Source organism: Rattus norvegicus, chromosome 1 (assembly GCF_021556685.1).
Source record: "Rattus norvegicus strain SHRSP/BbbUtx chromosome 1, alternate assembly SHRSP_T2T, whole genome shotgun sequence".
NCBI lineage: Eukaryota > Metazoa > Chordata > Mammalia > Rodentia > Muridae > Rattus > Rattus norvegicus.
Genome location: NC_141534.1, coordinates 266,894,382 through 266,898,251, shown reverse-complemented (window position 1 = coordinate 266,898,251; position 3,870 = coordinate 266,894,382).

Sequence of the window (3,870 nt, the reverse complement as noted above, 5' to 3'; positions counted from 1 at the left end):
TCCCTTAAAATCACTCGACATAGTTTCTGCATGTGAAACATTTTCATGCTTTTAGCAATAACATCTTATGTTCTGTGTTATTTTTTCTCCATATCACAATTTTAAGGTCTTGATTGCAGTCACAATTGGTGACTGCTTTTTCCAGTGCATAAACTGCAAACAAGAATCCTGAGAGTCTGAAGACTGTGTGTGTGTGTGTGTGTGTGTGTGTGTGTGTGTTTATATCTGTGTGTCACTGAGTCTGTGTGTATGTGTGTACGTATGTGTCTACGTATGTATTTGTGTATATGTCTGTGTGTATGTGTGTACGTCTGTGTCTGTGTATGTCTGTGTATGTCTCTGTGTATATCTGCCATTGTGTATATGTGTGTGTCTGTGTGTGTCACTGTGTGTGTGTCTGTGGGTGTGTCAGTGTACCTGTATATATCTGTGTCTTCATATGTTTGTGTGTTCATGTGTGTCTGTGTATATGTATATATTTGTATGTCAATATGTGTGTATGTGCATGTGTGCATCTGTGTGTGTCTGTATGTGTATCTGTGTGTCTGTATGTGTATCTGTGTGTCTATGTCTCTCTGTGTGTCAGCGTGTCTATGTGTCTGTGTGTCTGTGTATATCTTGTGTATGTCTCTGTGTGTATGTGTGTGTCAGTGTGTGTCTGTGTCTGTAGGTCTCTGCATATATGTGTGTTTGAATGTGTGTATATGTGTGTATGTGTGTAACATCTTTACTTATGCATTCTCCTTCATTCTGACCTATTCTCTAAGCTTCTATAGCTAGTCTTTATCAACTCAAAAGGATTGTCTGAGGATCTTCAGCAGAGGTACATGTTACCAATCTGTGTCTCTGATAAAGTGTTTATTACCTAGGTTATATGTTTTCTGTAAGCAGCTACTAGACTCACTACTTCACAAGCCAGCCTTGTCTTCACTAGACATGAATGTCTGTTACCTGTTGGAGTCATCAGAGAAAGAAACATATAGCTGTTTCCAGAGATGAAATCCTAGCAAGCCAGAACAGCAATGGAGTAGACAGAGTGTGTTTTAAACTGTGAACACCAAGCTCAAGGGCTATAGTTGGTCAAGAGCAGATTTGTCGTGTCCAATCGCTCACCAGCTTCTGTCTTGACAGAGTCTAAATCACGAGAGCTTCTACTGCCCATAACCTCAGCTTCCAGGCTGTCACTAATGGGTCTGGGTCCCTTCAGGGGACTCTCCAGCCCTACTGAGTTGGTGTCTGTAGACTTAGGACCTAGATTTGTTTCAAGCAAGCTCTCCCAAACAATCAATGCTGTTACAAGTTAAAGGTCTTAAGTTTGCATGACCATATAAGTGTAATTATCAACTCGCAGCAGCCTGGTGTATTTCTCATTGACCTGGTTTGTAAACCCAGACCTAAAGCCTTTTCTGAAACATATGAGGCTCCAAAGAAAGACACAGAGCCTCTTACTCTGGTAGAAAGAAAACATTTCTTCAAAGAAAGACTACTAGCAAGTCCGAGAAAGCTGTTTCCCTGCAGCTCCCAATGCTTGAAACAGCCCTCTGCATCCTTTTCAGAGCAGGAACTGTATGATTCATACACACACACACACACACACACACACACACACACACCACCACCACCACCACCACCACCACCACTACCACTACCATCACCATCACCATCACCACCACCACCACCACCACCACCACCACCACCACCACCACCACCATCACCACCATCACCACCACCACCACCACCACCACCACCATCACCACCACCACCACCGCCGCCACCACCACCACCACCACCACCACCACCACCACCACTTGGCTTCAGACTGCTAGTCAGGCACTGACAGTGCGAAGCACAGAGGTGAATAGCTCTGTGCATCCTGGTTTGTGAGACTGACACCTGGCAGTGAAGGAGGAGGATGCCAGGGCTGGGACAGGGGTGGGACAGACAGGGCACTGCAATGACTGCCCAGCGGGCCTTCCTTGTCTTCTGCCTTCCATCTCCTTCTTCTCTCTTTTCCTAGAATGTTGTCTCCTGTCTGTCACACTCTTCCTTTGTATCCTCTTCCTTTCTACTCCTTACATTCTCTCTTATCCCCTTACTATCTCATTTTTCCTGTTTCCTTCCTTTCTCCTGACTTCTCCCTTCATTTTAGCCACAGGGATATATCAAGTATCTGCTGTGGGCCCAACATTAGAGGAGAACATAGGAGTATCCTCAGAGGACCCAACAGGGAGGGCTAGAGAATAAGCTCTCAGGTGAGAAGCTGTAAAGAGGAGACACCTACAAAACCCACCCCAGCCAAGCTGCTTTTCAAAGAAGTAATGTCTAAGCACATGTCATCTAATGACACGGCATACAAACTCTGATTTCAACAGAAAATCTTTTCTTGAGATGAGCCATGAACTATTCATCCAATGGGCTGATCCATGCATGACCAGGGTATCAATCATCTTTTAAATGTTCCATTTTCAACTACCATTAACATAGAAGTCTGAGGATCAAGTTTCTAGCACAGGAAGTTCAAATCACAGCAGAGGAGAGAGAGGCCCTTCATGGAGAATAGCCTTCAGAGCCAACAGTGAGGACCCCGGATAATACACATGAGAAACATGAATGTGTTAACACAAGACAGGGCTAGGTCATACACTGACTGACAGAAGCTAAAATCTCTCGACCTTGCTAACAGCTCCTGACTTACCCTGTTAGTGTCTAGCTGAGGCAGGGCAAGAGTGTAAGGTCCTTGTACCCAGTGTTAAAAGAGAAGCCACTTTCACTTCTAGGGAACAGAAAGCCTACACTCTGTTTCTTCATACTCTTTACATTCTCTAGAATGAAGATGTTTATAATTACAAAATGGAAACAGGCAGGCAGAAAGAGGGAAGCTTTAAAATTAAGGGTGAAAAATGGCCACAGTTTCAATTCTGAAAGTGAGTCCAGTTGACAAAACAGAAGTATGTTCTCAGAGTAATTCAATAAGCTCAATAAATCAGTGCAGTTATGTCTGCTATGTTCTGCCTAAGGGTGCAGGGTCAACCAGCAAGGGCAAACAGCTCCCCTGGGGCAAGCGTCTTCCTCTCACAGGGAGGATCCTACACTGACTGGAATGCTCTCCTAGCTTCTCTTACAGTCATTCTTGTTTACGGAACTTGAACAAAGGCTTGGACCAAGGACAATGAAGCAGGAAGCTGAAAAAATTTCAGTTTTTGCTATTGTTTTGTTGTTGGGTGGTTTGGGTTTATTCGGGGATGCTCGGGGATACAGTTTGCATCTCTGTTGCTATAATAAACACCGTAACCACAAGCAACTTGGAGAAAAGGGTTGATCTGGATTATAGCTTATTGGTTACAGTCCATCATGGAGGGAGCAGAAAACCGGAGGCAGGAACGGAAGATCACAAAACATTGCTGCTTCATACCTCCCCTTGACCTGCCCAGCTGTTTTCTTTATACAACCCAGGACCACTGCCCACAAATGATACCATACCATGCAAGTCCTCTTACACTCATTAGCAGTTAAGAAAACTCCCAATAGACATGACCACAAGTCAATCACATAGAGACAATTCTTCAACAGGGTCTTTCTTCCCAGGTGTGCCTAGTTGACAAAACCAAGCAATGCACGAAGAGACTACCAGCTTCAGTTCTGTCTGAGGCTAACTAGATCTGGAACCTGGGATCCCTCCAGACTGTATTCTTACTGGGCCATTTCCCTTTGACTTTTCCCACCAGCATCTGCCTGGTGATGCCTCACTGCTGGTAAGCAAAGAATCTTCAGGATGGATGTCAGCCATCATTAGTTCAGCCTCCTCCCTTGCAAGGAAGAGGCATTTTGATTTACTTGACCCCTTATCTTTTTAACTCCTGCTAGGATCCA